At 36.4% G+C, this 11,475-nt stretch overlaps 1 pseudogene across 1 annotated transcript; it reads left to right on the top strand.

Annotated features, from left to right (window-relative positions):
• Positions 1 to 8,681: 8,681 nt before the first annotated feature.
• LOC104585739 (scarecrow-like protein 32 pseudogene) lies at positions 8,682 to 10,925 on the top strand (annotated as a pseudogene). Its single transcript, XR_016080268.1, has one exon. The product of XR_016080268.1 is annotated as a scarecrow-like protein 32 pseudogene (transcript).
• Positions 10,926 to 11,475: the final 550 nt, after the last annotated feature.

Raw genomic sequence — 11,475 nt, 5'->3', positions numbered from 1 at the left:
CACAAGCTCAAGTTTAGGCCCTATCTCCATGTTACCATCTAACCTTAAGTGACCATTTACATGCAAACCATTTTCATTAACTTCCACAGTTACACCATTAGAAGCTAAAAGCTCTCGTGGTTGCAAATTTTATTCTAAAATGTCTCATCTCTTCTTCTAATTGATCATATTTTCTTTTCGTTAGTATGTACTCATTAGCCTGCATCTTTATATCTTGAAACTATGTGGATTCTAGACATTGTAAGCACATCGACTGCATCGCTGAACCAAATAAAAGCCATGAGTCTTTAGATCATATTTTAACAATATAAAAAGTTTATAATAAATAAAACATTTATGTCCACCCACCATTGTAATTGTTGTCTCAATCACATTATCGTTTTTCCCTCTAGATAATAATACTTGATTGTTTATAATTGATTGTTATAATAAATAAAACATGTAATATAAAAAGTTTATAATAAATAAACCATATTTTAACAATACTTGATTGTTTTAATTGAAAAGGATAATTTTCTACATAATAAAACATGTATATATCTAAAAGATAATAGAAGTGTCACATTGATTGCCATGGAATGACATGCACCCACCTCCTTAGTTCCATTGTCCTTTAATAACAATAACTCGTTATCTGACAGAAGCAGCCTTTCAACAATCTAAAATATGGTGGAATTATTAGAGGAGATTGAACTTAAAAAATTAATAAAATGTGTTTGTTTTTCCAAGTATATTCTTAATTTTTAATAAAAAAAGAAGTATGCAATGCATACCATTTCACTAGTCAGATTAGCCAATGAATCCACTTTCTTGGCCTTCCATTATAATACTACATTCCCCCATTCAAATAATCAAGGAAGAGCAGGATGGAGTTACTGGGGAAGTGTGCTTAAACAACCAAGCCTGTACAACATTACAACTATGTAAATAAGCATAACTCCATATCCATTGCTACATTTAAAAAAAAATCTATACATATTCAATTTTAACCTACCAATAAAGCAATGATATAGCCAAATAAATTCCCCATAAGTGTACTTTTTGCAACATGCTTTCTTTAACAAGAGCTAGAAGTAATCGTATCCAACTCACTAACCATGTATGAATGAATGCACGTGCCCCAAGCATAGTCACCTATATGCTCCAAATCATCTACATACTCAACCAAAATTGGACTTATTTGAGCACCACTTTGTGGGAATAAAATTGATCAAAAAATATACAATAGTACCAATTTAACTACGTTAAGTAAAGCTTCATTTCAGTCTTCCTTAAAAATCTTGTGTAATTTATGCTCTACCATGAGTAAGTCTACATATAATACTTTGTTATTAGACTTTTTAAACAATCTTAGAAATAGTTCCATTTTGGATTTTTTGGGACTAATTCCACCAACTTTCCCATAAGATTTAACCCAGTGATGATTGCAACATTATCGCATGTGAATGGTATTGACTTACCACCCAATTTAAAGCAATAATTTTTGCAATCCCAAGCATGAAGTAAGCAATCAAGAACTACAGTTTCCATTATGATATGGGGCAATCCAAGAAAATGCCTAAATGAAGTTGTAACAAGTGCATCTTTGTGTTTAGGTTATAGATCAAGGCTCGCTATTAGTTTTCGTAATCATTTGACTTTGGCCGATCATCTTGATCCAATTGATTTCCGAGATATTATTATTCACTAACCTATAAGAAATGACAAACTAATTATGAGATTTGTGTAAAACAATTTCCATTTCAATTTTGTGCATCATTGTACAAAACAAACAAGTAGTATAATAATAATACAAATAAAGACATGAATAATTTCTCATAATACAAATAACCAATCATGGAGAAAACTCATATACAATTGTTGTGTTTGTAAAACAGGATTTAAGGCAATGAGATTCTCACTCCCTCCTCTTTCTTGTTCACCTTGGTGGTTGAGGTCCTGAGTTGACAAATCCTTAAGGCTGATCAAGAAGGTCTTCTTAGAGGTTGGAGAATTGGTAAGGATGAGGTTGTGGTGACTCACTTTCAATTTATAAATGACATAATTATCTTTTGTGAAGATTGTGAAGAACTTGCCTTCATAAACTTGAAAGCTTTAGTTGATGAGTTCCAACAGGTCTCAAAGTTGAAGGTCAATTGGGGTAAAAGTTGTGTTGTAGCAATCAACTAGGAGGAGCATGTTGCCTAGTCCTCAGTAAATGTATTGGGTTGTGAGGTTAACTCTTGGCCCCTAGTATATCTTGATATGCCTTTGAGGGAAACTCCAAAGTTAGATAACTTTTGAAAACCAATTATAAAAATATCCACTAAAAAACTAGCCATGTAGAAGAGAAGGTACTAGGTTCACGCTAGCCTTTGGGGGTAGAATCACTTTGATTAGGTTCACGCTAGCAAATTTGTCAACATACTTCCTTTCTACCTTTAGGATCGCAACAAAAGTAGCCAGGTAACTAGAGAAGATAATGAGGGACTTTTTGGGCATTTTTATAATATGCTATAACTAGGTCATGAAAAGATGAATTGCATTGTACTTTCAAAGTAACTGTTAATTAAGGGAAATTGTCTAAAACTCACCATAACTTTTCAAAATGTCTAGGGAACCTTATGCCAGTAAGTTTTTGTTTTCCAAAACTCACCATCTGTTAGGGCACCATTAGAGTTCATTGACACAAGTTGTCCATGCCAGTAGTAAAAAATTTTCATGACCAAACTACCATTGAATGATTCAGCCTTATCAAACAATTTTTTTTTGACTAAAATGCCATTAAGCACCCAAACTACTTCATATAAGATTTCTCCTCGTTGAGAGTCTTCTTGCTCTCAACATCCAACGAACCCGTATTTTACCTTCATTTTTTTTTTAGTTTTGCTTAATTAGGACACTCATTTTTTCCTTTATTTCTTCTTCTACTTCAATTCTAGTCCTTTTAGGCCCACTATGTCAATTAACTAGTTGATGGGATTGGAGATCCATCATATGAATGGCCGAACCCTGCAGGAAGGTTGGGCGAAATTTCAAAAATTTCTTTACTCCCATCCAGGAATCGTATTCTCAATTTAGAAAACTGCATTTTCAAGGTTCGTTCTTGTAATCAAACCAGACCAAATATAAAACCAAGATTAGAGAGAGGTACTGATACGGAATCCATGCAAAAAGCTCCTCTCAACGCAGGTGTTCACGCCCAAAGAGTGTACCAAATCCTCCCTCCACTGAAGATGACACAGCTTAGGATGAGACAAGATCAACAAGTAGTTCTTCACTAAGAACCTTTGATTCTTCAACAAGAATAGAATGGGGTAGTGAGCAAAACTTCAGAATTGTTTCTTCTAGCAAAAAACAATATCAAGATCAAATCTTGATCAGTTCCAAGAAATGGAGATCGAACAAGGTAGGGCGGCAAGAGCAGGGAGAGAAAGAAATGAAGGCAGAAACAGTCAAACTGTGTTGTCTTCTGTGTATCTTTTTCAGATCTGCTGCTCTTTATATATAGCCTAAAGAGATAATATCCTAATATGATTAGGAGTTTCTTGATCCAAATCTTTATTTGGATCTTAACTCTTTAAGTGATAAGGATAATCCCTTATCTTATCTGCAGATCAAGATCAGCTATCCCTAATCAAATTAGGAGTTCCCTGATCCAAATCTCCATTTGGATCTGGACTCTTTAAGTGGGTAAAAGTTATTATCCTATCCATATCTGCTGATTCATACCCAGATTTGCCCCTATTTAATTAATCCAATTAACCTAGTTCAAAATGGGCTTTTGGTTCGTTAAGCTTTTAGGTTCACTTCCTTTTAATGCTGGCTAGCTTGGCTCTCTTTGTATGGCGTGGGACCCTATCATTGATCTACACATCAGCCAGATGGGTTCAGCCTAGCCTCTGTTACAAGGCCTGGCCAAATTCACTACTGAATACAGTGAACCCCTGAGTCCATCACCATGGGCTCTTAACGGGCCCAACATTTACACTAAATGGTCATTGGGTCCAGCCATATTATGAAGGCCCAAGGACTGTGCGCAGATGCAAGATTAGCCCATCAAGTATAACCCTCAATGGTCTTACACTTAACCTCTCAGCCCATAATGATCCAACACTGTCCGACAAGAGATGACCTCTTTCTTGGCTGCAAGGTAGAGTGTTAAACTCTCTACTCACATGGATCCCGAGAATTAAAACCTTTGGCAAACAATTTGAAAACATAATATATAAGTATATCTCTATATAAATATATTTTGCAAAACCAAATTTCAAACAGATTTGAAATCCACTGCCGAGAGTTTAGGTTTCCCCGATCATTCACTTTGTCCGAAAAATGGGCTGATCCTGTCACTATGATCACCCACTCAGGTGAATTCTAGGATTGCCCCAACATACCCAGGTTTTGACCCCCGATAAGGATCTTACTGATTGGCATATCAAAGACAGCCCAATCCGACACCTAGTGCAGTACCATAATCGAGTCTAGGGGTCAAGTGTAATATTCCAGTTTTGCCCATCTATCTCCAAGGTCCAGGACAACAGTAGAATTTGGTCTAGTTCAGGGTTTTAAGAAAACCCACACTACATATACCTCAAGTCTCACCCTGGTAGCTGAGACAAGCCACCCCAACAAACTTGGTGGCACATTAGTGTTAACCTTGGTAGGATAAACTCCCTAAATCTATCCAACGGCTGTGAAGATTCTAAACTAACACGAGTCTCATATGTGTCCAGTTTAAAAGTATTACACAGAAACACACCACAATAACATGAATCAAATATGTATTTTATTCATTTACAATAAATGTTATAATGTACATCATGCTAATTAGAGCTAAGGGCATACACTCTCTAACACTAGCCATATGAATAAGATCCAAACAAGACACATACCTAAGTCATAAAAGATGTAATAGAGTTGGTGAAAGAGAAAATATTGAATGCCCTTAAAAAAGGTGACGAGCACTACAGACAAGTAAAAAAATGAAAGAACAACAGACCAAAAGTTGGTATCATATTAAGAACCGAAAGTGATGTGTTTTGATTAGACCACTAGATTGAAAATAGCCCCTTACCTAGCAATGCCAGATGGATGAACCATTAAAGGGTAGGACAGGGTAGGAGGAGAACCAATAATCTCTAGTATTAAGTTGTTGGTTAGTACCCCAATTCTCAAATACTGTACTAATAATTGATATATCCTATCCATTTACAAATGTTGATATATTTTTATGGTTATTTTTCTATTTATTCTAGGGGCTCAAATTTAAGTTTTCCAAATCTTTGTTTTTTTGTTGAAATACATACATATTGGTTCAATATAGACTTAAATAAACAAAAATTATAGAAATTGTGTGTAGGCTTAATGGTTACACAAGAGTAAGGAAGTGTGCAATATTTATAAATTTCATATATATGAAATCTTTTTTTCCATTGATTAGAAAATAACTGTACATGATTGTGGGTAGAAGAGTTATATACAAGAGTAGCTTTACCCTTACAAGCAAAGTAAGCGAAAAAATGTGCCATTAGATTTAACTATCTATTTACATGAATAAGCGACAAGGATTGAAAACTAAGCAACAACCTTCAAATGTGAGCCTAGTGCATGAAGAGATTAACAAGCTTTTGACAATCATAATATATTATTATATCAACTCGGAGCTCTGCGTCATAACTTTCTATTGCCCAACAACTTCTTCCTTCATCTATTGTTGTCACTAGAGAGGTAGTAAAATATGAAATCTTGTTGTACTACTCCAATGGAGATCTTTATGAATTAGACTGAAGCTCAAGTCCATAATGGAAGAAACATATTTGGAGTGAAGGTTCAAAGCAAGATGAAACAACTTACTTAATAACAACCTAGGATCCAAACCCAACCACATATTCTTCTCCCACTATCAAGATGAAGATACCAAAAGGACTTGCTTTGTCTCTTTCTCTCTCCATTGCCTTGTATTCTCAGGAGAAACACTAATAACGATGAACTAAAAAGCAGTTGAAAATTGTGTATAAAAACCGACATTTATTAAAGAATTCCCAATTAGCAAACCCAAGAGGTTTTGAAGATCAAATTGAAAAACATGAAAAAGATATTATTAGTCCTGCAAATTCATGAAAAGCACAGATAAAAAAACTTCTCCCAATGAATTGTATCAAGATGAAGATACATGGGTGAATGTTTCTCTCTCTCTCTCTCTCTCTATCTATCTATCTATCTATCTATCTATCTATCTATCTATCTATCTATCTATCTATTGCCTCTTGTTCTTGGGAGAAAGAATAAAATAGTGAACTATAGCCATTGTAAATGACTTAGAATAGTGGGGCAATTAGTTTCGAAGAATAAGGCATGAACAATGGAATGCAATTAACTTTTAGATGTAACATAACTTCCCACAGAAATATGGGTCGATAGAGTTGGGGGTAATTTTGTCCAAAACTATAGGAGATGATGACATGGAATATCTATCAAATAGGGGATGGGGGTGCACTAGGATTTTGAGATAGAGAGAGGATTGCAATGGCTCCTATTTTAACGATCAGGCGCTATAGGGTTTATAATTTACGAAGTGGGCTACAACGTCATTCTCCTAGGATAGATAATAACAACAAAGGTCAATATATAATCAGCATGCATATTCATATAAAACACATAACTCCACAAAAGAAGGGGGTCAATATCAATCAATCCTGAACACTACCCATCTAACTAGCTAGGGGTGTAAGGGAGTTGAGCCTACTTGTGAGCTGTTTGGGATCAGCTCGCAATAATTGACTTTGAATCGAGCTTAATTTAAGTCGAGTACTTGGTCGAGTTGAGTTTGAGCTTCACAATAACAGCTCGAGTGGCTTGCGAGCCTAATCAAACTCATAATAAAACAATATTTTTTAATATATTTGTATTTATAATATAAATAAACATTAATTTTTTTATATTAACTTATTTATAATATAAACAAATACATTTATAACTGATTTTCAAAATATATTTTTATTTATAATATTAATTTATTTAGAAATTTTTAACATATTTTTAATTTTAGTATACTTATTATTGATTTATTTATAATCACTTAAGTCGAGTTGAGCTCAAGTAGCTCGTAAGTATCAACTCAAATCGAGTTTGACCAAAATATATGAAACTCAATCGAGCTCGAGTCGAGTTTCGAGCTCTATGTTTTTTAGGCAAGTTTGAGCTCGAGTTGCTTGATACTCGGCTCGACTCGACTCGATTACACCCCTACACCTAACAATTTTGCATTTTTTCAAGCTTCCACAGATAACAAAGAAACGTAAATAGCACTATCCCTTCCCTTTTACCCCATCAATTAAAAATAAAGCTTTCAACCAAAAATTACAAATAAAAAAAAAGTAAGTAGAAGAACAAAGACACACTAGCACAGTCAAACCCAATTCAAACTCATAATAGTAAGGATTGACAAACACGAAAGACCCAACATAACACAATCAGTATATTAAATTCTCAAAGTAGAAGCCAACTTATATCAAACAAAAAGAAGTTCTATATCCACTGATTCCATAGACAAAACAAAAAGTTTACAGTTTCTAGTAAACGTCCGCAAAAGACGTTTATCATGTAGTATATACGATGAATAATAGAGACTAGCTACAACTTTGTATAAATATAAAAGTAGATGCATCTCCAACATCACTGCGGCTTGTTGGGTCTTGATCTCTTAATGAAATGAAAGCAAAGGGTGAAGATATACAACAACCGTAGACCATTGGAAGCTTTGATAATTTGGTAACTTTCGTAAGACATATTCTCTATCTGTGGTATTCATCCATTCTGAAAAGGAAAAAAGAAAAGTGACATTTTATTAAATGAATAAATGTCCTTTTATGGAAAGGAGTCTACTCGTCGTTTCTGATGGATTTACATGCCACAAACAATCAATCTCATCTTACCTCTGAAGCATGTGAAAGCTAGGGTGGGAATAAAGAGCACCCGTCGGTCGGTCACTAAACTCAAAAATAAAATACAGTTTGACGATACTATTGGATCTGTCTTTAACTGCAAATCATGAGCATATACTTGACAAAGGACTGGCCGGCTCTCGGATATAATCAACAAACTAACTATGACTTCTCTACTATTATTTAAGTTTAAGTGAAAAATGAAAAGATAAGATAAGATTATAAAGAGACCAACGTTATATTAGAAAAGCTCTTAATTAATTACTCGTGCCCAATCAGAAGGGCAGTGGCTAGCTACTTAATCATGTTTTAGTTTTACATAATTAACATTTAGCTTATGGTTAGAAGGTTTGTAGAAATTAAATGAGAGAGAAACAGAAAGTTGAAGGGAAGTTGTTAATAAATTTTGTGAAATTCTTTAACCAACTTTTATATGCTTCTCTCGCTCTTTTTCTTTTTATCAAAACAAACACAGCCTTAAGGAACATTAATGATGTACCCCGCAAGGTTCAGAGAAAGTAGCATTTAATAAGATATGGTCAAAAGGATCATTCATACCATATGATAAGTGTAAGACATTTGTATTTTTTTATTTTTATTGTTTTCTGATAAGTGTAAGACATTTATATGGTTGAGGACTGGATTCAGTAAGCACAAGTTTTTGTCCATATATGACATACTTCCCTTACTGCAGGTAATTGGATTCCGATCTATTAAAACACATGTTTTCATGCCACTTCGCTTGTATTCCTTCACAATATTTTAGAGAATAAAAGATGTGGCCATATTTGGTTCAATGGTCGTATATATGTTAGACGTTTGCAACTTTGTTTTTATTATTTGGTTACGAGGTAAACATCTGCCAACAAATCAAAACTAAACATTTTTCTCTGGTGAAGTAGCAAGCTTAAAAGATGAAGGAATTGGTGCTAATTAAGATTTGAGAGAAAACCCAGTACGTACGACTCAAGATTTCTCCAGACCAGACCAAACATCTCTCGCTCTCACGTTTAAAAAAACAGACTGGCTTAGAGTTTTCCAGACCAGACCAGATACCAGACCAAACATCTTCACCAAGTTGATAAAACCCAAGCTCTCCTCAATCCCACCTACGAATATCCATCAGACGCGTGTCACCACTGCCTCGACAGCAGCATCCCCTCTGGCTTCCGCTCCGATAATAATCAATCCGATATCCAATACAAGAGCACTCACGTAGAGCGGCCGGCCAAAGCAGCTGACACCCCTCCTACCCTGTAAGTCTGTAACCATGAAGACAGAAAGAAGAGGCAACAGTGCACCGATCTCTCTACCATACTCATACCATGGTCTTTTATTCAACAACCCTCAAGGCTCTTTACCTGAAGCCGCGCTTAAAGGACGACGCCTAGATGGAGCTTGTACAGAGAAGCTTCTCCTTCACTGTGCAAGTGCCATAGAGAACAACGATGTTACCCTAGCTCAGCAAGTGATGTGGGTGCTCAACAACGTGGCTTCTGCAGTAGGTGACTCCAATCAAAGGCTTATCTCTTGGTTCTTGAGGGCCCTCATTTTCAGGGCTTCTAGGGTTTTCCCTACAGCTGCCATGAATTTTCATGGCACGACTGCCCTTGATCAGATGATTCAGACCAGATCTATGAGTGTGACTGAGTTAGCAGGGTATGTCGACCTGATCCCTTGGCACAGGTTTGGTTTTTGTGCCTCAAACAGTGCAATTTTAAAGGCAATCCAGGGGTACCCAAGAGTACACATCATAGATTTTAGCATCACTCATTGTATGCAGTGGCCTACACTCATCGATGCCTTGGCCAAAAGGCCTGAAGGTCCTCCCTCAGTCGGAATTACTGTGCCCTCCTGTAGACCTCCGGTGCCTCCCTTGCTTAATGTGTCAAGCGACCAAGTTGGTTTCCGTTTGGCGAATTTCGCGAAAACCAGGGATGTTCCTTTCGCTTTCCATGTTATCGATTGCTCATCTTCCTGCAGCAAATCTGCTGGTGCTGATACTTTATCGGGTGATTTCTCTAGAAGCTTTCATCACCTCATGAGTCAGTTGAATCCTTGCATGCTAGATCTCAGAGATGATGAGGCCTTGGTCGTCAACTGCCAAAACTGGCTTCGCTATTTGCCTGCTGATCATCTGTCTTTGCGGAATACATTCCTGGAGGTGATCAAGGGTCTTAACCCTTGTATAATGACTGTGGTCGACGAGGATTCCGATTTGGATTCTTCAAGCCTCACATCAAGGATTACTACATCCTTCAATTACCTGTGGATACCGTTCGATGCCTTGGAGACCTTTTTGCCCAAGGATAATGCGCAGAGGATGGAATATGAAGCCGATGTTGGACATAAGATTGAGAACATCATTGGTTTTGGGGGGATGCAAAGGATTGAAAGGTCTGAATCCGGTTTTAAGTTGTCACAGCGAATGAAGAATGCAAATTTCCTCCGTATTCCATTTGATGAAGAGACTGTTGGTGAAGTCAAGCTTTTACTAGATGAACATGCTAGTGGGTGGGGAATGAAGAAGGAAGATGATAGGTTGGTGCTCACATGGAAGGGACACAACTCGGTCTTTGCTACGGCTTGGGTTCCAATTAACTTCCAAAGTAGCTAGAGCTTATTTGAGGAGGAGGAGGATTGAAGGGGCCGGGACCTTTCTGGGCCTAGCTACCATGAGAGATGGATTAATGTGTTGTGTTATTCACTTATTTGTGGTCCAAGGGAAGAGCAGAAGACAAAATGGAATAGCTTTTCCCCTTTGGAAAAAGGCTGCAAAAAGGACACCAAGTCAAGTCAGAAAGAAAAACAGCAGGCCGATCTCTAGTAAATTAAAGTTCATGTTGCATTTCTTTACCTTGTTCCACGTCAATAGACAAAGAGAGAAATGTACATATTGTCTTTGCATGATACAAATTAAGCTGAGAGCTATCATTTACCAGCTGGCCTTATTAATCGGTCAAGGTTATGCCCTTAATTATTTGCTAGCTTGACATGCAATTCCAATTCTGATGATGGTGCCAACTGCCATTTCTTGTACTGCCGACTGGGGCTAATATTTGCTTAGCTCTCGAAAATGAACCGAAATTGTGGCCAGTTCGATCCAATTCCAACCCGGTCAGAACATACAGAAAACCAAATTAACTATGATTCTGTATGCACTCTGTTCGGATTCCAATATTCATTTCAGCAGGTGTTTGGAGAAGATCCAGACTTGATAAACTAGCTTGTTTGGTAACCGGATCGATATATAGGATTGATGTCAATTCAACTCAACTATTACGTACTCTAACAATTTGTGCTCTGTTGTATGCATCTTGACTCATTTCATCACTTGTCTCAACTCTCAAGGAATGTTTTTTGTTACGTAATGATGCCTTTTGCTCTTGCATACATCCTTTTATATGTACGTAATTGGTGCTTTTAACTTGAAACTAGACTTACTCCTAAGATTACAGCAAAGATATAAACTATATGTGTATATAATAAAAATATTATTTTGGGGCACTTTAAATGGCCAGTCTTAGTCAATTGAGTATTCCACCCATTT

This window comes from Nelumbo nucifera, chromosome 1 (genome assembly GCF_055504915.1).
Source record: "Nelumbo nucifera cultivar China Antique chromosome 1, China Antique-T2T, whole genome shotgun sequence".
Classification (NCBI taxonomy): Eukaryota; Viridiplantae; Streptophyta; class Magnoliopsida; order Proteales; family Nelumbonaceae; genus Nelumbo; species Nelumbo nucifera.
The sequence above is the reverse complement of the archived record's forward strand: the minus strand, read 5'-3'. Positions and strand labels throughout refer to the sequence as shown.